Consider the following 27505-nt stretch of genomic DNA (forward strand, 5'->3'; position numbering starts at 1 on the left):
TGATTTGTAAGGATTTCTTGATCTCATTACTTGATGCTTCACTTATTTGCCTCATCTTCTGTCTCACACTTTTCAAAGCAGGCTAAGGTCAATTAGGGCAAACAAGCCAGCCTATAGCAAAGTCAAAGTAGAATGTAATGTTGAAATCCGTCCTGCCGAAGGGGCTCGTTCACTCTAGGGGTGTTTTTGTAATTTTTTAAGCGCTTTTCGATTTTCAAAAACGCCCTGAAAGCGCTTGTGCAATGATTCTCGATGAGAAAGTTCACATCTGAGCGGTTCGTTTCCGATCCGCTCAGATAAGCGATGCAGGGGCTTTTTTTGAGGCGCTGCAAGGTATAGGAAAAATGCAAAAACCTCACAAAATCGCTTTATGCAGCGATTGCGTTCGCGTTTTTAAGAATTAATACATTGCATTTATTATTTTTCGGATCAAAGAGATCACTTCGTCAGGAAGTGAAAACACGCAATCGCTCTGCAAAAGCGCTTAGAGAAGCGCTTAACAAAAACGGCCAACGCACAGAAATCGGGAAAAAAAAAAAGGCGTCAAAACTGGCCAACGCGGACGGCCACCCGAATGTAACGGAATGTGAACGGGTCCTGACAAAGCGATTGGCTGAAAATGTCTGGGCGATCATATTGCTTGTTGCACAAACGGCAGATACAGACAACAGGCCTCTACTGACATCAGACTGACAGCAACATTGTAAAAATGATTATTTCAGATGTGAAAACTCAAATGTCTGTAAACACCTGAAAGTAACATTGAACCAGGGTTGCCAATCCCATTTCATAATTTCTTACTTACATGAACCTGAAACGATTGCCACCCGCTGATGAGTGCGGATGTTCCTTTTCCTCCCTGAATCACACATGTGAGACAAATATGCAGCAAATTTAGTCAGACTTTAGTCAAACAGCTGAACTGCATGCTTGTTCAGGGGCTATGGCTAAAACTATTAGAGGCAGAGGATCAGCAGGACAGCCAGGCAACTGGTATTTCTTAAAGAGACTCTGAAGCGAGAATAAATCTTGCCTTCAGACCTCATAGATAGCCGTGCAGCCGGGGATCTCTTCCTGATTGAGGCAGGGCTAACCACCGCAGCCTTTCCCCACGCGCGTCTGTCAGCACGTATCTCCGCCTCTCCCCCGCCCCTCTCAGTCTTCCTTCACTGAGAGGGGCGGGGGAGAGGTGGCGATGCGCCGCTGATAGACGGCGCTGAGAGGCAGGGCTGCAGCCAATAGCCCTGCCTCTAGGAGCAGCAAAATCTACGACCAATTTGGTCGTTGATTTTGCGGGGGGGGGGGAGGGGGGTTTGGGGGTGAAGGGACCCCCGTTTAGCTGCGGGATAGCGGCGTTTTAGCAGGGGCACACGTGCCCCTGCTAACTATGAGCTCTGAAGCGAGAATTATTCTTGCTTCAGTGTCTCCTGAAAGAGAAACTGTTGCGAAAATCTTAAAATTGAAAACACATACAAATAAGAAGTATGTTTCTTCCTGTGTAAAATGAGCCATACATTACGTTTCTCATATGCTGCTGTCACAGTAGGTAGTAGAAATCTGACATTACCAACAGGTTTTGGACTAGCCCATCTCTCCATAGGGGATTCTCAGCATGGCCTTTATTCTTTATAAAGACATTCCCTAAAAAAGATTTATAAAAGTTGCTGGCCAGTCTCCCTGCTTGCTGCACACTATTTTGCCAGTTGGACGGAGCAACTTCCATTAACTAAGTGCTTTTAAAAATAAAGAAAACCCTGAGAACCCACCATGAGAAGATGAGCTAGTCCAAAATCTGTAATATCAGATTTCTACTACCTACTGAAAGTGACAGCAGCATAGGAGAAAAGTAATGTATGGGTCATTTTACCCTGGAAGAAACATACTTCTTAATTGTATATGTTCACATATATTTTACATTTTTAAGATTTTTGTGACATAGGTCCTTTAAAAGTAAATAAACATGGCAGCTTCCAATATCCCTCTCACTTCAGTTTTCTTTTAAAATCGATGTTTGGGTGAGAGACCCATAGTGTGGGTGTGGTCAGGAAATGGAAGTGGTTACAAGTCTATTATTATATCCCCTTCCCCCATCTTATTGTTCTTTATTACAGTAGCAGCTTTCATTATTGCCCCTTATTAATAGTGCTTCTAATCATTTTCTAATAGCGCCCTCGATTACTACAACTTTTTATTATAGTGCCATGCATTATTACCACTACTGTGGTAACTCTGTATGCTATTGCCTGCCATAATAGCTCTCTTTTATATTGCACCACATTACAATGCCCACCACCACCACCTCATTATTGTCCTCTGTTATCGGCCTCACAAGTGACAACAATGTCCACTGCTATTGCCTCACTGTTACAATAATACAATAACATTTGTAAAGCGCTTTTCTCCCATAGGACTCAAAGCGCATAGTTGTGTCTCAGATTAATACAGGGTTGCAGGCTGGGTTGTGTTACAGAGGAGATAGTCAGATGTTCATGAATGCCAGACTAAAGAGGTAGGTTTTCAGTTTAGACTTAAATGCTTCCAGGGATGGAGCTGTCCTGATTGGGTGTGGCAGGGAGTTCCAAAGTGTAGGGGCAGCATGACAAAAGGCTCTGTCTCCAAAGGTTTTGAGGTGGACTCTGGGGATGACCATGGTGTTACGTCCTTTTGATCTAAGATTGTGGGGGGTGTGATGCAGTTGCAACAAGTCCTTCAGGTATCCAGGGCCCAGATTGTGCAAGGATTTGAATGTCAGTAAGCCAATCTTAAACAGAATTGTCCATTTTATCGGTAGCCAGTGGAGTGAGCTCAGGGTTGGTGTTATGTGGCAATGGCGGGGTTGGCTCGTTAACAGCCTTGCGGCGGCATTCTGTACTAATTGCAGACGGCGTAAGTCTTTCTTATGCAGGCCTGTGTAGAGGGCGTTGCAGTAGTCTAACCTTGATGTGACGAAGGCATGAACTAGGGTTGGAAGATCCTCTGAAGGAATTAGATGTTTAATCTTTGCAATATTCCTTAGATGAAAGAAGTAATGTTTCACAACAGCTGAGATTTGAATCCTGAAGCTTAATTTCCCATCACTCAGTACTCCCAGGCTACGCACACAGTCTGAGTTTTTCAGGTCTGAGCTCCCTATCCTTAGCGGTGTTGGTTGAGACTGGGGCTGCTTTGCTGTTGAGCCCTGCCCCTCGATAGGAAGAACCTCAGTTTTGTCAGCATTAAGTTTTAGCCAATTAATATTCATCCACTCCTGAAGCTAAGCTAAGCATGAGTTTATTTGTGGAGTAGGGTCTGTGATGCCAGGTTTGAATGACAAATATAGCTGGGTGTCATCAGCATAGCAATGATATGTCAGGCCATGTTTTTGTATGATTTCTCCAAGTGGCAGCATGTATATGGTGAAAAGTAAAGGGGATAATATTGCGCCTTGAGGTACACCGTATTTTAGTGGTACAGGGTTGGAGAGGAAGGGCCCTAAGGCTACCCTTTGTTTTCTGCCAGCCAGGAAGGAGTTGAACCACTGGAGAACAATGCCATCTATGCCACAGTACTCTTGTAGCCTGTTGAGCAAGATTTTATGATCGACTGTGTCAAAAGCTGCTGAGAGGTCAAGCAAAATCAGGATGTAACATTGACCCTTGTCTCTTGCAATGAGCAGATCATTGCAAATCTGGGTGAGGGCTGTTTCACAGCTGTGATATTTCCTGAAGCCAGATTGAAGAGGGTCAAGGATGTTGTTTCTGGAGAGCCTGGCTTCAAGTTGGAGGTAGACAGCCTTTTCAATAACTTTTCCCAGAAAGGGGAGGTTGGAGACAGGTCTGTAGCTGTTTAGAGCATCTGGGTCTAAGGATGGTTTCTTGAGTAATGGCCTGACGATTGCTTCTTTCAGAGTAGAGGGAAACCACCCTTCTTGTAAGGAACCCTTGACTATTTTGTGGTAGTGTTGCCTCCTAGTCAGCCAGATACTATTCTGCAAGCGGAATATACTGGTGCTAGCTATCTCACTAGCTTGTCTATGCCCTTTACTCCAATCTAGTGACAGGAATGTCTATTGTCCTCCTCACTGTTCAACCAAATTGCCCCTCACCCCATTTGCACTTCGCAGCTTTTTTAGTAGCTGCAGAATCTGATTAGAGAGAGATCTGTTGGCTGCCCACACACCATAGGCCGATTCCTGATCAATTTCAGCCTGAAATCCCTCAGGAATCGTCCTTGTGACGCCCACCCAGCTTCTGTCTTCCCCAAATTATTATTAGTATTTATATAGCACTGACATCTTCCGCAGCCTCCGCCGCGCTATACAGATTATGTTGTCTTGTCACTAACTGTCCCTCAGAGGGGCTCACAATCTAATCCCTACTATAGCCATATGTCTATGTATGTATCGTGTAGTAGTGCATGTATCGTAGTCTAGGGCCAATTTAGGGGAAAGCCAATTAACTTATCTGTATGTTTTTGGGATGTGGGATGAAACCGGAGTGCATGGAGGAAACCCACGCAGACACAGAGAACATACAAACTCCTTGCAGATGTTGATCTGGCTGGGTTTGAACCGGGGACCCAGTGCTGCAAGGCGAGAGCGCTAACCACTACGCCACCGTGCTGCCCAAATGTAACTGTCTCCAAACCCCTTCCCTTCCCCAGTGCTTGTGCATTGTAATCTCGCCTGCTCCAGCTGCACCGACTCCCTGTCTCCTCCGCTGTCTCACCTGAGCGCTGCTGTCACACCACCACCATGTAGGGGCTCGTATAGTACGCATCGCACGTGTGGCGTCACACACCCGCCTGGTGGTGCTCAGGGGAACATGTGAGATTTACATTGCATGGTCACCAGAGGGGCTCATTTACATTTGTGAGGACAGCGGTCGTCGTGTTCATCGGTTGCCGCGATATCGCACTCAGTTACCGCTGCGCACCCGATCCACCATATCAGACTAAGATTTTCCCGCTTGCTCAGTTATACATTCGTCCGATATCAGTGGAATCATCGATCAGGCATGCTTATTGCAGATTTTCATAAAATTATCGAATAGGATGTTCGATTGGGCCGCAATATCGCTAGATGTATGGTCAGCGTTACATTTACCGTGTTTTGCAATGTTGTGACTTAATAAAAAAAAAAATACATTTCAAATTGTACAAATGGTTGATAATGACAGATTTATTTGTGACAACATGTTACCATACTTCTCAACTTTTTGAGATGAGAAAGAGGGGCACTTAAGCCACACCCCTGTCACACCCCTAATCACGCCCCCATCACACCCCTAGTCACGCATACCATAAAGATTTCATAAGAAAAATATGTGGTTTTATAATTCTACCACACTGGTCCTTTCTATCCTGGTTAATTTTCCTTCATATTAACATTTTAAAATGAGTAATATATCAATTTAAAAGATGAGAATAAAGTTTAGAGTCAATCAAACACATTTTCAGTAGAGAAATACATATATTTACATAGAAAGAGGGACAAAGTTCTGAAAGAGGGACAAATGAGGAGGAAAGAGGGACAGAGGGACAGGGCTCCCAAAGAGGGACTGTCCCTCCGAAAGAGGGACAGTTGGGAGCTATGATGTTACTGTTTTGGCATTTATATTCCCACCTTAAAGTGGACCTGAACTCTTACACGGGACAGAAGGAAAACAGAGAGGAATGCACCCTGTATGTATTTAGAAAGTTTAGTCTGTCTAATTCCCCCTCATCTGCGATTAACCTCCCTGGTGTTCAATTTCCCCAGGATTCCTGTGCAAAAAGTGATCCAATTAATTTTCTTAACCTTTTTTTCCTGTAACTTGCCAAAATGTGTCAAGCAAGTGTCTAGTATACAGTGCAGGAGAGTATTGACGTGTGTGCACATCAAAACTGTTCACAGCATGTTTTGTATTGATGTGTATAACCGTCAGTACTGCTAGGGAAGTTAATGACCACTGTCATTTGCTCTCTCAGCTGTGTCAGCTCAGGAACTTCTGCTGCCTCAGCAGAGCAGTTAATTTATAAACACAACAACACTATGGGCTCGATTCACAAAGCGGTGCTAACCAAGTTAGAGACTTTAGGCATGATAACCATTGCACCACTCTGGTGAAAAGCCAGTTTAGGTGTGATAAGTTTAGGCATGATAAGTTTAGGTGTGATAAGTTTAGGCATGCTAAGTTTAGATAAGTTTAGATCGCTTGCAAAGTCCCGCACGCAAAGCAGCGCCATTAAACTTTATACGAAGTACACCAGACTTTGCTATCGTAAAACTTTTGATCAGCTGTGCACTGCGGTGCTAACGCAGTTGGCGCTTAAACTTATCATGCCTAAACTTATCACACCTAAACTTATCATGCCTAAACTTATCACACCTAAACTTATCACACCTAAACTTATCATGCCTAAACTGAGTTTAGGCATGATAAAGGGCTTTTCACCAGGGTGCTAACTGTTAGCACCGCTTTGTGAATCAGGCTCCATGTCTGCTTCCATGAAAGCAGGAAGTTGACACACTGCAGATATATTGCTGGATTAGTATCAGTTGTAACACAGAAATATTTTTCTTTAAAGTTTATTATGCTGTTGTGTAAGTTCTGAGTTCAGGTCCGCTAGTTGGATGTAGCAGCTTTGTGTAGTGTTGTTGGATAATGTGACAGTAATAACAGTAAGCTTTGTGTCATTGCCACCCTGGGAGAGCCGCTCTGACCCTTAATAGACCTTGCGACTCTCTTTTCTCACTCCGGACTGCCTGCGATGACGTGCCAGACTGAGCCAAACATCTCCCAGCCTGTAATCAGGGACTGTCATCCTGATAGCAGTGACATTGTGCACATTGCTGTGAAGGTCTGCAGTCTACACTGTACAGCATGGACTGAGGAGGCATGCTTGTTAGTGTCTGTAAATATTGATGACTGTTTTTAAACTGATCCATCTCATGGCCCCCTAACATTCTCAAGAATGGCGATATGTATATATGTGGACACCCCTGGTCTAAAGCTAGCTGCCTACGGTAGATGACAAATGCCCCCTAACATCACATAAAGATCCAGACAGCGGCAAGCAACCAACTCCTGAGTAATAGGTTTTTTCTTCACCCAGCCCACCGGAAGGTACTCTGTTTTGTGCCACACTGTAGCCCCTCCTCCTCGCCCCTCTATTGCAACAGATGCATTGCTATCCTGTAGGCTTGTGATGCATCTGTACAGCACTCTGCCCCAAACTGTCGCCTGATAGATTGAGTCCCAGTCTCTGCAAGTGACATTATTTGTGCTTTTGTACGAACCTTTAAAGTGTAGCTGAAGTATTTAATGGCTACATAAACCAGGGCTATAAATCACAGTCACTCTGCAATCAAATTAAGTTGTGTGCAGACCAAGGGCCTGATTCACAAAGCGGTGCTAACAGTTAGCACGCTGGTGAAAAGCCCTTTATCATGCCTAAACTCAGTTTAGGCATGATAAGTTTAGGTGTGATAAGTTTAGGTGTGATAAGTTTAGGCATGTTAAGTTTAGGTGTGATAAGTTTAGGCATGATAAGTTTAAGCACCAACTGGGTTAGCACCGCAGTGCACAGCTGTTCAAAAGTTTTGCTCTAGCAAAGTCTGGTGCACTTCGCATAGAGTTTAATGGCGCTGCTTTGCGTGCGGGACTTTGTGTGCGATCTAAACTTATCTAAACTTAGCATGCCTAAACTTATCACACCTAAACTTATCACGCCTAAACTGGCTTTTCACCAGCGTGGTGCAATGGTTATCACGCCTAAAGTCTCTAACTGGGTTAGCACCGCTTTGTGAATCAAGCCCATGGTGCTTGGGTTAATGGAAGTCTGGGCAACGCAGTGAGTGTAAACGCTGGAGCGCGGTTGCGCATATGCGGACCGACAGGAATCCTACTGACCTATATCCTGCCCTGGTCTCTGGATTACATTAAAACCAAAATAAGTGTTTGATACTCTAGGAAAGTCCTTTTTCACATTAATAATGAAAACACGTTGAATCGACCCTCAAGCATAATAAATGGTTTATTCAGTCATCATGTACTGTATGTAGATATAACCAATATTTAATATACAGGACTTACAAAGGCCCGACTTACGAACGACCCGGATTCAGGGTTTCCAAGGGAAAAAGCCCCCCCCCCCCCCCCCAATTTTTCAATTTGGACTTGTAGTTTTTGAGAAAATCGATTAAAAATTCAAAGAAAAAATGGCTTTTAAACTTGTATAGGCAGGCACAGAGGGCAGAGGTGACACAGAGGGGGACACTGGAGGCACAGAGGAGGTACAGGGGACAGAGATGGCACAGTGTTCCGACTTAAGAACAGATTCAGGTTAAGAACGAACCTACAGTCCCTATCTCGTTCGTTAACCGGGGACTACCTGTATAGTTGTAGCCTGTTTCCTGATTGAATAAACCATTCATTATATTGGAGTGCCAATTCAATGTGTTTTCCTTACTGATTACTGGAGGAATCTGAGCACCCGCTGATCAGAGAATTCGCTGATGTCATAACAAGTGCAAGTCACAACGCATCATTCCTATGTCAGATGAGTTCTCTAAATCTGATACAATAGTTCATCTCGTCAGTTTATGTAAACTTAAGTTAACTGTTAAGCATACCTAACCTGAGGCACACAGCGGCTAACAAAAGCAGCAGATAGTTTAGGGGAGACTGTTGTACAGACGTGTTCATCATCCTGTTTTCTTCTGCATAGCGGAGAGGGAAGGAGGAGAACAAATGTCTCACTGCTGGAAAGTACAACTGCAGTGGGTTAAATATTTCCAAACTCCTAAGAATCACTGAAGGGGAGGCTAAGGCCCGGTTCACTCTGCATGGATGAAAAACTGATCCATGGAAAAACTGATCCATGGAAGGCATCAGTTTTTCATCTGTGACCCTATATTCTGTGTCCGTCGCTGAAGATTTATCGCAGCCTCCCCAAACTTGCAGTTCAGATGGAGAAATGTGAGCGTATATCCTATTGATAAAAGGGTACCTGAAAGGGGGGGGGGTGTTGAGCGAAAACAATGATACATACCTGGGGCGTTCTCCAACCCCCTCCTGGCTGATCTCTCCCTTCCCACCTGCCGCCTCCTGGATCTTTTTTACGGAAAGTCCTTCATTTGGGCCCAGTCGGCCAAGCGCGCTCCCCCATTGCGTTGTGTGCCTGTGCAGTGGTACTGAACAGGCACAGTGATGGGGGCGTGGCCAGGCCACGCATGCGCATTACACCCTAGACCGGAGGACTTTCTATGCGGATGATGCAGGAGGCGGAGGGTGGTGGCGAGGGAGCGATCAGCCTGGAAGGGGCCGGAGGAAGCACCAGGTATGTATCATTGCTTTCTCAGCACTAAAAGCTACTCAGTGCTAAAAGGACCGTTTTTAATGCCAGTGTGAACCGGACCTTATAACGTTAGAGGACACCTGAAGCCGCGCTAATCTGTCATTTGAGACAGTGGCAAGTGATTCCCTCAGGTGCCAAGAATCCAGCGTAATTACATAGCTCCGGCTACTCTCGCTGTTCCAGCTCCCCGTGTGACTTGTGTTTGTACGGGAGAAGCTCTTGTGCTTTTTTATTGATTTATTTCACTGTAGATTCTCTTGGTGCATTTCTATGAGTTAACCCTTTAGTGGGTGGAGCACCTGACCTCCAGCCACCAGTCACTTACAGATAGAGCTGCAGGTTGGGCGATTTCCACTATTTCCAAAAAGCAAAATGGCAGCTCTGTGTATCAGAGACAATAAGCTCTGCAGAGGGAACTTGTACAAATACTTGTTATTATTATTGTGTACTTATATAGCACCGACGTTATGCTTTTCTTCTTTCTCTGCCTGAAATCTATATATATAATAGAGTAAGTGCCTCAACCTTCGAGCAAGAAGAAGAAGTACTTTGCATGAGAAAATATATGCGTGCTCAATCACCAAGTTTTAGGCTTCTTTTCCACGGACTGTTGAGCTGTGTGCTCAGCAAGCAGTTACCAGGCAGCAGCAAGCAGTTACCAGGCAGCAGCAAGCAGTTACCAGGCAGCAGCAAGCAGTTACCAGGCAGCAGCAAGCAGTTACCAGGCAGCAGCAAGCAGTTACCAGGCAGCAGCGAGCAGATACCAGGCAGCAACAAGCAGTTTCCAGGCAGCAGCAAGCTGTTACCAGGCAGTAGTGAGCAGTTGTAAGAGTTTGAGAGGCATGTTACTGCCTATCAACTGTCCGTGGAAAAGAGGCCTACCCTAGCAAGTCTGACTTTGCAAATCTGGCCTAATTGGCTATTCATGAGGCAATGCTCATGCAAATATGCATTTGCTTTTGCATGCCAAACTATGCAGGGTCAAAAAACCAATACTGCAAAGCGGTCGCCCTGCTACATGCCAGTGATGAGCGAAAATGCAAAAATTTGTTTCGATAAATTTTTACCGAATTTTCGCCTAATTTCGTTTTGACAGGCAAATTTTCCATCTAATTTTTTCACGTTAATTTTCGCCTAAGGCCAGTCATTTTCGCATTACTTGCGTATGATTGCGGACATTTTCCACATAAGGGCATTAGCGCCCGCATTCAGAGAAGTTTCTTGCGCATTATTGCGGGCAATTTTCCGTATAAACGTCCGCATAGATTGAATTTCCATGCGGATTATTGTGGACATTTTTCCGCATAAGGGCATAAGCATCCGCATACAATGAATTTTCGATGCTGGTCGAAAACGCAAATATTTCTGAAGATTTTCGTGAAAATTCGCCAAAAAACGAAAACGGGATTTTCGAGGCGAAAATTCGCAAGCAACACTGCTACATGCTACATTAGCACTATCCAGGAGCGCCACGGGGAGGATTCCCAATGCCCCCCTTTTATACAACCGGGGGGACCACAGGGTCCCAGGCTCTCTCACTGCCTGGGAACCACAGCGACACCCCGGAGGGGGAGGCGCAGGCGACCCCCCCCCCCCCCCCCAGCGTGGCCAGCGTCGGGGAGAGCCGTCCACACCCACCTCTCAATATTAAAGACAGGCACTTACCTACGTCCATTGCGTTCTGCTACATGCGCATTAACTTGGGGGCACCACATGAGAAAGGAGTGAAGCATGGGTCACCCCGAGCTTTAGAGCTCAGGGCTGGCTCACATACAGCACTCCAGAGGGGGGGGGGGAGGACAGGTGCAGACAACTCACTCCAGGGCTCACACCACCGGAGCAAGCCATCCACCACCTGTAATCCAAAGGATACAAACAGCAAAAAATGCTTTCCATGAGAAAATTAATGCGCATGTAGCAGAACGCAATGAACGTTACGGTAAGTGCCTGTTTTTAATATTGGGAGGTGGGTGCAGACGGCTCTCCCTGGCGCTGGCCACGCTTGGGAGGGGGGTCGCCTGCGGCACCTAGCCTCCCCCTCCGGGGTGCCGCTGTGGTTCCCGCGGTCCCTCCGGTTGTATAAAAAGGGGGCATTGGGAATCCTCCCTGTGGCGCTCCTGGATAGTGCTAATGTAGCATGTAGCAGTGTTCCTTGCGAATTTTCGCCTAAGTCATTTTCGCATCGAAAATCCTGTTTTCGTTTTTTTCGAATTTTCACGAAAATCTTCAGAAATATTTGTGTTTTCGACCAGCATCGAAAATTCATTGTATGCGGATGCTTATGCCCTTATGCGGAAAAATGTCCACAATAATCCGCATGGAAATATAGACTATGAATGTATTTTGTAGGTACTGATCTTTTGCAGGAACGGATCTTTTGCAGATAATGATCTTTTGAATGTGTACAGCAACTTTGTGTGCAGCATCTTGCAAATATTTCTATCTAATGGGGAGTGCAGCTCAATAGAATAGACTGTGTAGGTGTGGCTCTGATACTACATGGAAGGGGGTAAAATTGGTCTGTGATCTTTCATTTTTCCAAAGACTTTTATCTGATGTGTGTACCCACCTTTATTCTTCTTGCTTCAAGGTTGAGGCACGTACTCTATTAGATAGATAGAAGATGCGGCGTATGCTACGACGCGGGACGGCTAGTAGTTAATATTCAGCTATGCAACTGACAGTTTTCTACAGCCAGGACCCAGTCTGACTCGGACCATAGTCAGGAAGGCCCTGTTCACATTGCTCAGTTGAGTTGCAGAATAATTCTGTATGTCAGCTCACTGCCCATACAATTCTATGGGGCTTTTCGCAGTACTGCGTTGTAACTGGTCACATTAGTCTAACTCGCTGCATGCAGGCTTTGTATTAAAGTTTATGTCAGTCTCTATTCCAGTTCACACTCATTATAATGCGTAAGTAATGCAACTGACCACTGTGAACCCAGCCTCACTGATAAGGAATTACAGCTATAAAATACTTTGCTCTTAAAAGCCCAGTTCTCTGCCAGGAGAGGATAAATTTAAAAGAAAAGGTCAATAGTTCATATATTTCAGCACTCCGAGGCTCTATTCACATCTAAAATCGAAATAGTTGACGGCAGCGATTTTTCTTTTTTTGAGTGTTTTTGTTTCCCCCTCCCAGCGCTCCACTGCGCGGTACGATTTTGTGCAAAGCGCTTTTGCAGAGCGATTCCGTTTTGTCACTTCCTGATGTCAGTCAGGAAGTGAACTCTTTGACCCGGAAAAGAATAACTACAATGTATTTATTCTTAAAAACGTGAATGGAATCGCCGCATATAGCGATTTTGTGAGCGTTTTACGCTCTTCCTATACCTTCCATTAGAGCAAAATTGCCCCAAAAATGGTACAGGCACCGCTTCGCCCTCCGCACTGATATAAAGCGTTTTGTGGGCAATTTTGAAAATCGCCTGCGCTTGAAAAAAGCCAGAAAACGCCCTTAGTGTGAACAAGCCCTTAGACACGGGACAGACTGTTTCATTGAGTTGAGACAAAACAATAAATCTATCATAACGGAAAACTGTGGGATATGTAAAAGTGGGGTTACCGTCGTTGTGCCATCAATAAATTCAAGTGTGCGCAGATGTCGTTTGCTCGTTGATATCCATCGAGATAGCTCGTTTTCCGGCTATACAGTCTAGGCGTCTGTACCTACCTTTAAAGTAGGGCAAAGTGAATGGTATGCCTGCTGATTTTACTCTTATTATTCCTAATGATTTATATAGCACCGTTATCTCCTGTGGCGCTGTACAAAGTAAGCTGCAGACTCCTAGCAAAGAGATCATACAGGAAAGGGCAATCGCTAGCATAGGCAGGTGCGTAACAAACGACAGTGACAAGACACCCAGGAGCCCTGCTCTTATGAGCCTGTACTCTGTGAGACATATGCGGAATCTCTGGTGGATTTGGAGTTCCGCTCTTTATAAACAGACCTCCCCGTCTCTCAGTAGCAGGAGAAATGCCTCAAGCCAGAGCATTTCATTTGTGTTGTGAAATACTCCTATTATATTATAATCTCCTAAGAGACAGCACTGCTATAAATTGCCATTTGTTTCCTTTTTAAACATTTTGTTTATTCTCATTATTCCTCTTCCCCCTCCTGAGCCACTTTTCCAAGCGATCTATCTTCTCTTTCTCTCTCACTTCCCCCCACCCCCCTCTCCAGCTTTGCTGAAGTGTTTAGAATTCAACAATAGACCATGTGACTGCCTATGAGACACTCTTATTGTGAAGTGATTCTCAGGATCTCCCCCCTTCTTTGTGCATTTTCTCTTTCCAGTTCTGTGCCCTCCCCGAGTAACCCTGTGTGTGCCCTCTTCTCCTCCTGCCCGGGCCGCTTCCCCTCCTCCTGCACCGTCCTCTTCTCTTCTTTACCCCTCTGTGTGTGACCTTTCTCAGTTCAGTGTGCCCTCTGGGGCTATTCCCTTCAGACCTCCTTCTCTGCCTGTAACACTGGATCCTCTGATAGCATCTCGCCTCTCTTCCTCGCATTATGCCTTCTGACATTTCTACGGCAGCATTGTTGTCTGCCAGCTTCTGTGTCATGCAGATCCGCACCCCACCCCACCCCATGCATAAAGCGTCTGAGGAGAAAATACACACCCCCAGGTAACCCTCTGTGGAAACTTCCCGTCCATACATACATACATACTCAAAATAAAGTCTACCCTAACATATGACCCTCTTAAGTTGGGAATTGTGATGGCTCAAGTAGAAGTTGACAGAAAAAAACGGTATAACCAACCATATCTTTGCCCCATAGCAGAAATACATGTCGCCCCTCACCCCCCCCCCCCCCCCCCTCCAATATGCATATTCATGCATAGCTACATCCTTCTTCTCATAACAAGTACAGCCAAGTGCTTTTTCCTATAACAAGTATAGCCATGTGCTTCCTCCTACAAGTATAGCCATGAACTTCCTCCTACAACAAGTATAGCCATGTGCTTTCTCAGATAACAAGTACAGCCATGTGCTTCCTCCTACAACAAGTACAGCCATGTGCTTTCGCCTATAACAAGTATAGCCATGAGTTTTCTCATATAACAAGTATAGCCATGTGCTTTCTACTTTAACAAGTACAGCCATGAGCTTCCTTCTGCAGCACATATAGCCATGTGCTTCCTCCTTCAAGAAGTATAGCCATGTGCTTTCTCATATAACAAGTATAGCCATGAGCTTCCTCCTACGACAAGTACAGCCATGCCCCCCTTACAACAAGCAATGCCATGGTCATTCCCCTATAACAAGTATAGCCGTATCCTCCCCTTATAGCACGTATAGCCATGTTTACCTTATAACAAGCATTAGATAAGAATATGAACAGAGCCACCAGAAACAGTAAAAAGCTTAAAATCTATGTAAAAAGGGAGTTAGTGGTTGACTTACCTCCTCAAGTAGACTCGAAACAGTCAATTATCAGCAAAAATATTTTTATGCGTAACTCCTGAAGATGTAAGCTTTGTACTCTGTTTCTGATGCATAGCCATGTTCATACCTCTATATCAAGTATGCCTCTATAACAAGCATAGCCATGATCCTCTCTGTATAAGTATAGCCATGTCTCCATATAACAAGTATAGCCATTTCCCCCTTATTACATATATTGGTGTTCCTCTTTTCCTATAACAAATACAGTATCTCCATGTCCTTACGCCATTACATGTATAACCACATCCCCAAAATATGAGTATAGCCATGTTTATCCATACAGTATAACCTCCTGATAATAACATGTATAATCTTTCCCCACTATAACAAGGATACCCATGTCTGCTTCCCCATAACTATAATCAGTACAGCTACAGTATGTCCCCTTGTAGCAAACATAATCTAAATCACGGGTGCCCATTAGGTAGATCGCGATCTACCGGTAAATTGCGAAGGCCTTCATGGTAGATCCCGACCCCATTATATCTTCCATTCTGTATATACAAGTGTGCTCCTAAAATTGTACATAGGTAGATCACTTTGACTTGCTAATTTTTAAAAGTAGCTCACAAGCCGAAAAAGTGTGGGCACCTCGAATCTAAATAATATATGTGTGTGTGTTGATAAGCCAGCCTTTCCTTGTACTTACATATTAGTCTGAGAGCTGGACCCCACTAGAACTCGCAAAATGCAATCGCTAAGCGCTTTTTGTAGTGATTTTAGACGCGTTTACTGTAGTGATTTCTGGTGATTTAAGCACTTTTCAATTCTCGTGATTTGTACAATGATTGTGATTTGCAATTTACTTTTGTTTTTATTCTGGGTAGTAAAATCTTTACAAAACCATTTTTGTACAGTGATTGAAAATAGTTGAAAACATTTTGCATTGATTCTATGCTTTTGTATCGAAGCCCTAGCCTTCCAAAAATGCTGCAGGCGCTGCAATTGCGATTTCAGAAATTGCAATAATCGCTCCCGTGGAATCACCCTGATTGACTTTCATTAGCCTAGCGCTTTTGGAATTGCTGGCGATCTAGAAGCATGGCTGATACAGCTCCTGTGGGTTCCTGTCTTGGGCTGAGTTTCCTCTGGTCATGTGCTGCAAGCTACTCAGGGCAGGTTTGTAAAAGTTTCATTGTTGTTGATGATTCTGCATTGAAGTGTCGCGGTTATTTCCATCCCCCTCCGTTGCCCTGCGCTTCATACAGGGTGCCTCTTCCAGAAGCTGCCTCATTATCTGCTCTCCCTCTGCTCCACTGCACTTCCCTGTCAATTTTCTGCATCTCCTCAGCATGCCCCCATTAGATTGGCAGCCACTCCCTCCCCGGCCCTCTGTTGATTTTTTGCAGCCTGATCTCTCTGCACCTGTTAATCTTTAATCCTCCTCATCATTTTTCCCCTTCTTCCTTCATGTAAGGAGAGGCCTCACATGCTTCTACCGCTGTCCGTGCCAAGAATTCCGGCCTTGCCCTTTTCCGCACGCACAGTGCCCGTAGTGTGCACCCCTTCTTCAGAGATCCCCTTTTTCTGCTTCTGAAGAGGGAGCCGCTCTACACATTGCCCTCCCCCTCTTGACGTTCAGATTCCCACAGCCCTCTGCACAGTAAAAAGACACAGGGACCACCTTTCTTTGCTGACAATTTCATAGCTCCCAACTCTTTCAGAAGGACAATCACTGTTTGGGACCCAAATCCCTCTTTCCCTCCTTCCTCATTTGTTCCTCCTTTATGACTGATGTACCGATCTGTGTAAATATGTATATAGTTTTCTACAAAAAAAAATGTGTATAATTAATTTAAAGCACAAGTGAGAAGAATACCTGCGTTCCAGGCGATGTGCGCAGCATCATCGTCATGTGACACTGGTCTCCGCCTTCGCCACTTGCTTACTGTGCTTCCTGATTAGCGGCGAGCAGTGACCGGCGGCGGAGGCAGAGACCAGTGTCGCTGCGCGCCATCGCCTGGAACGCAGGAAGCAGGTGAGTAATTCCTCTCCTCCTGCTCCTGTCTGCCACCGCTAATCTAGAGGGGGGAAGTGCAGGAAGGAGGGGACCCAGGTGAGGGAGGTGGCGGGTCTAGCCTCCTTCCCCGCTGCTGTCCCTGCTGCCCCTCCTTTTGCTGCTTTTCCGCTCCTGCAACATGGCCTCTGTGGGAAGCCTTGGTGACACCCCTGTCACGTCGGTCACCCGGTGCGCTCTGCCCTCCTGCGCCCAATGGCAGGAACGCCACTGAGAAAATGGAGGCTGCCATATTTATTTCCTTTTAAACAATACCAGTTGCACGGCAGCCCTGCCGATCTATTTGGCTGCAGTAGTGTCTGCGTAAAAACACCAGGAACAAGCATGCAGCTAGTCTTGTCAGATCTGACAATAATGTCAGAAACACCTGATAAGCTGCATGCTTGTTCAGGGCCTATGGCTAATAGATTTAGAGGCAGAGGATCAGCAAGGCTGCCAGGCAACTGGTATTGCTTAAAAGGAAATATATATGGCAGCCTCCACATCCCTCTCACTGCAGTTGTCCTTTAATTCCAATTGTAATTCCCATCCTTTAAATTGATGTATTTCTTAATTTCAAAAACTAGTGATAATAGTGTGATTTGAATTCCAATAATACATCTTTAGTTATTAAATTTTAGTAATGTGTGTGGCAATGGGTGTGGTGGGGCGTGACTAGGGGTGTGGTAGGGCGTGACTAGATATGTGGGGGGGCGTGATTAGGGGTGTGGCAGGGGTGTGTGTCTTAAAGTATCCCTCTTTCTCATGTCAAAAAGTTGGAAGGTATGGAATTTACTGCTGTGGCAATAGCAATATACATATCTAGTTGTTGTGACTTACTGTTACTTCACATACATTTTTCTAAGAGGCTTATTTATGAAGTGGGGGTCATCCTCATTGCCAGAGAGGTGCTGTACGAATGGCCGTTTACTATATTTATAAATCTGGTTTCCAGTTTAAATGGTTGCAAAAAGAACTATGGTGAAAATAATGTAATGAATAAAATTGCTGATTTTTGTAAAATATTAATTTGCTGTTCATGGTACTCTATGGCAAAGCGTTTCGTGGGACCAGATGCTCACTTCCTCAGGCCAATATTCAGTGCCTGTTGCCTTCTGTGCTGATGCTCTGCTGACCCAGAATGATGCTCTGGCTAGACTCCACTGACTGGGGGCAGTTACAGGAAAACTGTAATGAGAGGGATTTGGAGGCTGCCGTATTTATTTTCTTTTAAACAATACCAGTTGCCTGGCAGCCCTGCTAATCCTCTGCCTCTAATTCCTTTAGCCATAGACCCTGAACAAGTATGAAGCATTTCAGGTGTTTTTGACATTATTACGGCTAGGTGGGGGTATGCGCTTAGCATCAGGGGGACTGCGGACCACCAAGGGAAGCCTCAAAAGTATCCTGAGGCTTCCCTCGCCGCGGGGCAATTGTTCATTTTGAGCTTTGGCTCGGGTTCGCTTTAAAGGATACCCGAAGTGACATGTGACATGATGAGATAGACATGTGTATGTAAAGTGCCTAGCACACAGATACCTATGCTGTGTTCCTTTTTTCCTTTCTCTGTCTGAAAGAGTTAAATATCAGGTATGTAAGCAGCTGACTCAGTCCTGAACCTCACTGATAAGAAATTCCAGCTATAAAGCACTTTCCTAGCAGAAAATGGCTTCTGAGAGCAAGAAAGAGATAAAAAGGGGAATTTCTTATCAGTGAGGGTCACACTGTAGTCACTTCCTGTCTGAGTCAGGACTGAGTCAGCCACTTACATACCTGATATTTAACTCTTTTAGACAGAGAAAGAAAAAAAGGAACACAGCATAGTTATTTCTGTGCTAGGCACTGTACATACACCTGTCTATCTCATCATGTCACTTCGGGTATCCTTTAGGGGTGTGTACACACATCCAGTTCTGATTAGCCAATGATTGGCCAATTGTACCACCTCCATGTAGTATGAGGGTGTACCTACACAATCTGGTTATAGTATTTAAAATCTGTGGGCTTTCATACTACAGTAAAGCTCCTGTTATCCGGAAGTTTCAACTAACTGGCATACCTGAGGTGGACAATGGAGAAAGTACTTTTGCTGTGTGCAGAGCCTTTACGCAGCAGAAGCGACTTACCAATCCTCCACGCGCAGTCTTCTACACTTCTGCAGCTCCTAGTGGCTTCCCTGTATCCATGTACAAGTCCCTGCATGTCATGTGACCCGTAGGAGGTCACATGACATGCCGTGACCCATACACAGAGGACGCAGAAAAGCTGTTGGTAGCTGCAGGGAGTGTAGAAGACAGTACCCGGGGGATAAGTAAGTTTCTTCTGCTGCAGAGAGGGGAGGTTATGCTACTTTTGGCCGGTTGCTCAAGCAACCAGCAAGCGCACATATCGGCATCAAGCAATCCGCTCCTGTGCCGGATTTTGGGAGGTCTTGCTGTACACAGAATGAGTAAGATTGCCCAGTGATAGGCCAATCAAAATTGGATGTGTGTATGCACCCTAAAGGTGCCCATTAACAATCCAATTTCCCAAACGACTGACCGTGTGATCTGATTGTTGCAATCAATGGGAAATGATTGTTTGGGGCCCACCAACAGAAAAGAAAGTGATACGTGAACTCTGAATAACTTAAAGGACAGCTGAAAGTGAGACAAATATGGAGGCTACCATACTAATTTCCTTTTAAACAATACCAGTTGCCTGGCAGCCCTGCTGATCTATTTGGCTGCAGAAGTGTCTGAATAACACCAGAAACAAACATGCAGCTAATCTTGTCAGATCTGACAATAATGTCAGAAGCAACTGATCTGCTGCATGCTTGTTTAGGGTCTGTGGCTAAAAGTAATAGAGGCAGGATTGCCTGGCAACTGGTATTTCTTAAAAGGAAATAAATATGGCAGCCTCCATATCCCTCTCACTTCAGTTGTCCTGTAAAATGAATCTCTGTTCACAAAAATAGAGCAGCAGTGCCAAGCTAAAATCCAATTGTCTATAATCCTTAGGAATTATTTTCATTGTGTCCTGAAGTTTTGAGCCTAAAATTATGATACCACAGTTTCTTCTTTCCTTCAGTCTGGCAGTCATTTCTGCCTTTACTCCTACAAAAAGAGCAGGGTTAGAATTGTGCACTGCAAACTTTTCCTATGAATTTTAAGCCCTGTTTAGGCATTACATTTCAGCCAAAATAATCAATCATGATGTTCTCAGATGACACCACCAACACATTCAGTATTCAGTATTTATTGTGGAGTGAGGTGAGGAGGCAGGAGGCTTCCCACTTCCTTGGAGAAGACAACTGTAAACCAGGCTTCACTTGTGCCACCTGCTGGTGAAATCCAGTTCAGAGTTTTGACCCAAGAATAAAATGCCGCCAAAAGGAAACTTTGTTTAGTGTTGCGGTCATATTCCAGCGTCAAGCAGTAGCAAGATGGAGACCCGCTGTGGCTTACCAGCAGGAGAAGGCGGCCTCCATTTTAGAAGTGAAAGCTCCTAATGAAACACCGCCAAGTAGATATTTTCTCAGAAATGCCCTTTAATTTGCTGGAAAAATAACAGCTGGGGGAGATATTTTTAGCTGAAATGAAAGTAGCGTGGAGAATATTTTCTTCCCCCTTCACATAATAAAATGGCAGACTTTGCATGCAAGGATCCATTAGCGGCGCATCGCTGTGAGAGGCCTCAGCCGTGAGGAGATTGCTTTTTCACAAATTGCTGAGCTCGTTTTGCCAGTAGCCCTATTTGGGAAAAACGCCCCCCTCTGTGCCGTGCATACGAACGCCATCAGGGGAAATTATATAGAGAAATCATTTACAGAGGAGCTCAGCAGCCGCCACTCTCAAAAACATTACAAGGAAATAATTGGCGGAGCTACTGGCTCAATTCAAGTGACTAACACTCATGAGTGAGCCATTGTGTTCATATTCATATAACATAGGTACACTATACGCACACACCGTATTCTGTTACCTGCACTATCTTACCTCTCTCACCCCTACAACTATCACTAAGGAGATACCCCCCTCACACACCTCACCACCTGAGCCTCCATCATATTCATTTACTTTTATAGAGCTGACATCTTACGCAGCACTTTACAGAGTACATAGTCTTGTCACTTACTGTCCTCAGGGAAGCTCACAATCTAATCTCTACTAGTCATATACAGAGTACATAGGGCCTGATTCACAAAGCGGTGAAAACTGTTAGCACGCTGGTGAAATGCCCCTTATCACGCCTAAACTCAGTTTAGCCATGTTAAGTTTAGGCGTGATAAGTTTAGGCATGATAAGTTTAGGCATGATAAGTTTAGGCGTGATAACTATAGCACCAACTGGGTTAGCACCGCAGTGCACAGCTGATCAAAAGTTTTGCGCTAGCAAAGTCTGGTGCGCGAAACGTCGCATAGAGTTTAATGGCGCTGCTTTGCGCACGGGACTTTGCGATCTAAACGTATCACGCCTAAACTTATCATGCCTAAACTGAGTTTAGGCATGATAAAATGGTTATCACGCCTAAAGTGTTTAGGGTTATCACCGCTTTGTGAATCAAGCCCCTAGTCTTGGCACTAAGGGCTCGATTCACAAAGCGGTGCAAAGTGTTAGCACCATGGTGAAAAGGCCCTTATCACGCCTAAAGTCACTTTAGGCATGATAAGAAGAAACTCGCGCGAAGTTGCCGCGCGTACGCGCGTAAGTGCGCGCGCAACACCCGACGCTTCGCGCGAAGCTCCCATTAAGCCCTATGGGACTTTGCGCGCGCTGTTACGCGCGTACGCGCGAACGCGCTTACGCGCGGTAACTTCGCGCGAAGAGCAGGAAAAATCGGTGATAACTCAGTGGTGAAAAGGTCATCACGCCTAAAGTCTTTTAGGCGTGATAACTGGGTTATCACCGCTTTGTGAATCGAGGCCAAACTGTCCTCAGAGGAGCTCACAATCTATTCCCTACTAGTCATTTACAGAGTACATAGTCATGTCAGGCCCCTATACCTACCTACCCACCTACAGGCCCCTATACCTACCCACCTACAGGCCCCTATACCTACCCACCTACAGGCCCTTATACCTACCTACCTAAAGGCCCCTATACCTACCTACAGGCCCCTATACCTACCTACCCACCTACAGGCCCCTATACCTACCTACCCACCTACCTACCTACCTAAAGGCCCCTATACCTACCCACCCATCTACCTACCTACAGGCCCCCCTACCTACCTACCTACGTAAAGGCCCCTACACCTACCTACCTAAAGGCCCCTATACCTACCTACCTACCTACCTAAAGGCCCCTACACCTACCTACCTACAGGCCCCTACACCTACTTACCCACCTACCTAAAGGCCCCTACACCTACCTACCTAAAGGCCCCTATACCTACCTACCTACCTAAAGGCCCCTATACCTACCTACCTACAGGCCCCTACACCTACCTACCCACCTACCTAAAGGCCCCTATACCTACCTACCTACATACCTACCTATACTGAAGGTCCCTTTACCTACCTACCTAAAGGCCCCTACACCTACCTACCTAAAGGCCCCTATACCTACCTACCTAAAGGTCCCTATACCTACCTACATACCTACCTATACTTAAGGCCCTATACCCTGCTACCTATACTGAAGGTCCCTTTACCTACCTACCTAAAGGCCCCTATACCTACCTACCTAAAGGCCCCTATACCTACCTACCTAAAGGCCCCTATACCTACCTATACTTAAGGCCCTATACCCTATATACCTATACTGAAGGTCCCTTTACCTACCTACCTATACTGAAGGCCCCTATACCTAGTTAACTACCAATACTGAAGGCCCATATACCCTGCTACCTATACTGAAGGCCCATATACTCTGCTACCTTTACTGAAGGCCCATATACCCTGCTACCTATACTGAAGGCCCATATACCCTGCTACCTATACTGAAGGCCCATATACCCTGCTACCTATACTGAAGGCCCATATACCCTGCTACCTATACTGAAGGCCCATATACCCTGCTACCTATACTGAAGGCCCATATACCCTGCTACCTATACTTAGGGCCCCTATACCTTGCTACCTATAGTGAAGGCCCCTATACCTTGCTACCTGTACTGAAAGCTACCAATATTGAAGGCACCCATACCTAGCTAGCTATACTGAAGGCACCTTTACCTCGCTACCTATGCCTGGGTACCTATACTGCGGGCAACTATACCATGGATCGCACAATTCTTATGTGCAGGATTCGTTAGATTCGGGATTCGAAAGGTTCGAGATATTCGAGAACCTTTATAGATTCGGATCCGGATTCGGATTCGAAGAAATTGTGGATTCGTCCCATCCCTACTTTTCACTAACTGTCCTCAGAGGATCTTACAATCGAGTCCCTACCGTAGTCTTAAACCCAATCTACACGATTCGATTCTTTGTACAATTCGATTACAATCCTATTTACGATCCGATTAAATCCGACATGTCCGATCGGGATTCGATTTAATTCGATTTGCCATTGTTTTGCAATGGCAAATCGAATTGAATCGAATCGAATCCCTATCGGACATGTTGGATTTAATCGGATCGTAAATAGAATCGTAATCGAATCGTACAAAGAATCGTATCGTGTAGATTGGGCTTTATGTCCATCATAGGTTAAGCCCAATCTACACAATACGATTCTTTATACGATTCGATTACGATTCTATTTACGATTCGATTAAAACCGACATGTCCGATTGGGATTCGATGCAATTCGATTTGCCATTGTTTTGTAATTGCAAATTAAACTGAATCGAATCCCAATCGGACATGTTGGATTTAATCGAATCGTAATCGAATCGTACAAAGAATCGTATCGTGTAGATTGAGCTTTGAATGGCCACACGCAATACAATTTAAAAAAAAAAATTCTGCAATTTGAAAATCACCATAAATGTTTCTGATTGATTATAACCTTTGAAGCATGTGACTGATGTATCACATATGTGTGTTAAATGTTTTCACAAATACGTATCAGTTATGATCAAAAACACCCAAAAACGTTGCTTGGGTCTGTAAATCAAGAAACTGACAATCTTTCTTACGTCATTAAAAAAAGGATCAGAATTTTCCGCCACTCCCAATCGACTTAAATCTGTACAACTAATGAACTAACTGAACTTGTGTCTGCACACAGACAGCAGACAGCATGACTGATGTGAAATAGGTGGTTAGGAGGGATTTAGCCAAGAGGCCAACAATTTGGCCAAGATCCGACAATGCTTAGTTTAAATTTCAAGAAATTGACAATCAATCCTACACCAATTTTCTGAAACAATATTCAGAATTTTCTGCCACTTTGGATTGACTTATATCAGGGGGGAAAAAACTCTGGAAATGTATCACATTTCAAAGCTGACAATGGGATGGTCAAATTTCATCACAGTTCTGTGCACAGATACAAGACAGCTGCTCATTGAGTTCAGTGCTATCTGTAGAGCTCAAAAAGAGTAGAGGACTACACCCCCAAGACAGAAAGCAAACATCATTGGCTGATCAGAAGGGACGGGGTTAGGAGGGAGTTAGCATAGAGGTTATGGCAGAGTTGAGGATGCCATCATCCTATAGTGGAAATAGAGAAACTTCTCCCTGGCTACCATATGTGGGTGATGATTGGATAGGGGGAGGAGCTTGATGTTAAGGTTAGACACCATCAGGGAGGTCTTAGGGTGGGGGTGTGTGTTAAGGTTAGGCACCACCAGGGAGGGTCTTACAGTTGGATATTTGGTAGAAAGAGGGTTCGGTGTGAAAGTAGGGTTAGATTAGGTCATAGTAAAATATCAGTAAAGATTACCGATACCGATATAGCAATATCTGGTGTCCTTTTTTCCGGATGTCTTTTTTACATGTACTCATTGGCACCGCCTATTATACTTATTTTTATTTATAGAGTGCTAACATATTCCATGGCGCTGTACAACATGCAAAACATACAACAATGGGGAGCATAGATACATGAGCAGTTCAACATACTGTACAATCAGGAAAACCAGTGACACAAGTGCCAATACATTTAATTGATGTGTAGTTTGAATAACATAACCAATACTGACTGATGTTCATTTGATAAATTGCACAGAAACAAGAAACATAAGGGGGAGGTCCTAGTTTACAATCTAGAGGGTAGTGGGGTAGAGACAATGGGGGAGTAGACAAAGGGGTTAGCAGATGAGGCAGCAAGCTTTAAATTCTAGCTGTAGCAAATTATAAGCTTGTCTGAAAAGGTTTGTCTTGAGGGTACGTTTAAAAAAAATCCGGGCTTGGAACATGACGGATAGGCTGTAGGAGAGAGTTCCAAAGGAAAGGTGACACTCGTGAAAAGTCCTGGATGCAAGTGTGAGAGGAAGCGAGCAAGCTGGATAACCTATATAGCTAATGTATCATGTAATGTAATGTAGTACTATATAGCTAATGTATGATACAAAGCAAAGCAGCAACAAACTGCTGTTTGGGGGTGTTACCCCTTTGTCAAGCCGCATTACCACAACACAAAGCAGGAGCTTTGAATTTTGCTCTGAACTTCTCAGGATAGTCGCAGAGCTGCTGCCTCCATTTACCCCGGGGTCCTGTCATTTCTTGGTTGTTTTTACTGTACTTGTTCCAAGTCTGTAGACTCGGCAGCTCTGTGAATGGGCAGGCAGGCCTTTCAGAGGCACTGGAAGGAGCTGCTTGACCTGATAACGAGAGAGGGATTTTGGATTATTTCGAAGCAAGAGGGAGTATTCAATTCCTTCAGGGCCTTTAGGATTAATTAACTGTTTTGTGAGCGAGGATTACTTTCAAAGGTAGAGCCAGCTAATGTGAGCGGAGGTTTCCATGTGTAACTCCAACCGCAGATCTGGGAGAGCTCACACTCCAATGTGGCTGCAATCCAATCGTTTATTCGGAAGTGATTGTTCTCAATCGATCCTGAGGCTGTAGTTATCTAAAGCTACAACGAACTTTAGATTTTCCTCAACCAAAATTAGCATTTTTTATTATTGTGGTCAGAAATCTAATGTACATACAGTATATTCTCCCACATTCCTGGATTCACTCTCTTTATCTCTTCTGATTGTGTTTACAAAGAAGACCTGCATCAGTGTTCTACTTCAGCTAACATCTGGAAATATGCCTGAAGAAGGGGACTAGATCCCTGAAAGCTTGCATAATTTAACTCTATCAGTTAGCCATTAAAAGGTATTATATATATGACTGTGTCCCCAGTATCCAACACTGGCGGGGATCACTTGATGCCGGATAGCCGTGTACCGTAAAATACTCACCGAGCCTCCAGTGACGTTTTGTAGCCTTCCTCAAGCTCCTAGTGGCTTTCTGGCTTCCTCAGTGTACAGCTCCCAGCATGTCACCTGACCAGGATCGGGTCATGTGACACCCCGAGAGCTGTGCAGAGACACCGGAAAGCCACTAGGAGCTTCAGGAAGGCTACAAGACGTCTCTGGAGGCTCAGTGAGTATTTAAAGTGAGAGGGATATAAAGACTGCCATATTTCCTTTTAAACAATACTAGTTGCCTGGCAGCCCTGCTGATCTATTTGGCTGCAGTAGTGCCTGAATCACACACCAGAAACCAGCATGCAGCTAATCTTGTCAGATCTGACCGCTGGGCGGCTTCTGTTCTGCATTCTTGGCTGCGCATTAGAAGGTTGAGCCCGCCCGCGAATCCGCAGTAGTTAGGGAGCCGCAAGCTCTGTGCTACTGCGCATGCGTGGACTCAATCGGCTGTTGTGCTGATGAGCCACGGGACCCCGATAGGATTAGTGACAATGCATTGTCACTAATCTCTGGGGCTGGGGGCGCGGTCAGGGATGGGGGACAGCCGACCACCGAGGGAAGCCTCAATAGGATCCTGAGGTTTCCCTCTCTTTAAGTAAGTATCTGATTTTGTGAACCTGAGCTTAGGCTTGGGTACAGTTTAAGCCTGGTACACACCTTCAATTTTGATTGGCCTATGATTGGCACATTTAAAGGTGTATACCAGGCTTTACAATAGCCAGAGCAGACCGTGTGACTGTTGTGGGAACAGCAGTAGAGGGGACCCCATGCTGTTTGAGGCATAATGCTTCACACAAGTAGTAACCAGATTTTAACCATTATATTTGAATAAAACGTATGCATAAAAAGATGAAAACTTTTATAGGATTACCAGGAGGCGATAGCAATTAAAACTGCAGTGTTTGAAAAGTATCACAGATCACGCCGCAGGGACTGGCTCAGCATAGAGCGTTAATGTTGCGCGGCTGTTAATAACTCCGCTGTGGGGGTCTGTCACACGCAATTACGTCCCTGCTGCATATTAATATGACTTTATAGAACGGAGTACTGATGTAAAGCAACCATCATCTGGCAACCATCATTTCTGACTGACATGTAGGTCAGAGAGAGGAATGAGGGGGGATCCCATGTTGTGGATCAGAGAGAGATCTGTAGAGTAGTGGAGCACTCCCCTGTATCAAAATGCTGATGTGCCTCGGCTTTCCTGGCAACACTCCAGGATCTTTGTAGAGAAGAGGGAACGAAGCCGGCACCATCGATCGTCTCAATGCTCTTTTATTGTAATAAAAACATGCATACAGCTAAATATGCGACGTTTCGAGGCAAATAAGCCCCTTTTTCAAGCTAAGCTGTGCATGGTCCTCAGAGAGAGAGGAATGAGTGGGGGATCCCATGTTGTGGATCAGAGAGAGGGGAATGAGTGGAGGATCCCATGTTGTGGATC

The 27505-nt window shown here is 44.9% G+C and overlaps 1 protein-coding gene across 2 annotated transcripts in view; it reads left to right on the plus strand.

The window, feature by feature from the left end:
* BCAM (basal cell adhesion molecule (Lutheran blood group)) overlaps window positions 1–27505 on the plus strand; it is a 134084-nt gene that overhangs the window by 35640 nt on the left and 70939 nt on the right. The gene's annotated exons all lie outside the window — the stretch shown is intronic.

Source organism: Hyperolius riggenbachi, chromosome 6, assembly GCF_040937935.1.
Source record: "Hyperolius riggenbachi isolate aHypRig1 chromosome 6, aHypRig1.pri, whole genome shotgun sequence".
Classification (NCBI taxonomy): domain Eukaryota; kingdom Metazoa; phylum Chordata; class Amphibia; order Anura; family Hyperoliidae; genus Hyperolius; species Hyperolius riggenbachi.